Source organism: Tupaia chinensis, unplaced genomic scaffold (assembly GCF_000334495.1).
Source record: "Tupaia chinensis unplaced genomic scaffold, TupChi_1.0 Scaffold000528_1, whole genome shotgun sequence".
Classification (NCBI taxonomy): domain Eukaryota; kingdom Metazoa; phylum Chordata; class Mammalia; order Scandentia; family Tupaiidae; genus Tupaia; species Tupaia belangeri.
Genome location: NW_006160041.1, coordinates 5,903,108 through 5,904,001, shown reverse-complemented (window position 1 = coordinate 5,904,001; position 894 = coordinate 5,903,108).

Below are 894 nucleotides of genomic sequence, written 5' to 3'. Positions count from 1 at the left end.
GAAAAAGGATTCCCTGTGGGAGATGGCCATGCCTCAATCTCTTCTCCATTTCTCCTTTTGGGATTTTGATTATACATGCACATATACAAAGCATGTTTTTCAAGCCATTGGGTCTGGAATTTGAACCACACAGTTGGCCATGTGGATCCACCTGCCTTAAATACACACCCATGGGCTGGTCCTCTTCATGTTTTTAATAATTACTACTCTTCTGATGATTTCACAGAGACCCTTTGTCGTTCTCTGGAGGTTTCCACTGTGTCTCTCTCTCTCCCCTCTGTAGTGTCTTGTAAGCTACAGCTACTTTGTTTCCCTAACTCTAGCATTGTCTCCTTCACTCAGAGTCTCCACTGGACTCTGCCAAGGTTCCTTTTCTCTCTACCATGGCCTGAAACCTTTTTCCAGGTAGTAAGTTGTGGTGATCTTGAGGCTTATTTGTTTCCTGCTTCCTAGAAATCACTATCTTTTGGGACCAGCAAAAGATGTAATGGTTATGTCACTGGACTTCCATGTAGTATACTGAGGTTCAAGTACCAGACCCAAAGGTTTGAAACGCAAGCCAGGTGCATGTGTGTGCATGCCCAAAATTCCAAGAGGATAATGGAGAAGAGATTGCAGCATGGCCATCCTCCTAGGGAGGTTGGGGGGTGATTTCTCACTTCCTGTCTCTCTGTCTGTCTCTCTGGCAAGACCATGCACCCTATAGCAAAAATCACTCTAAAAAAGTTATTCTCTTTCCTCTTTTTTTTTTTCTCTCTCTCTTTTTTTTTTTTTATTAATTCACTTTACACCATCACAACACACAAATGAATTTTCCATCCAAAATACACTGTGCATTGGCTCAATCAAGCACATGCACATACATGTTCTCAGCAAATAATTTTCCAATTCTTA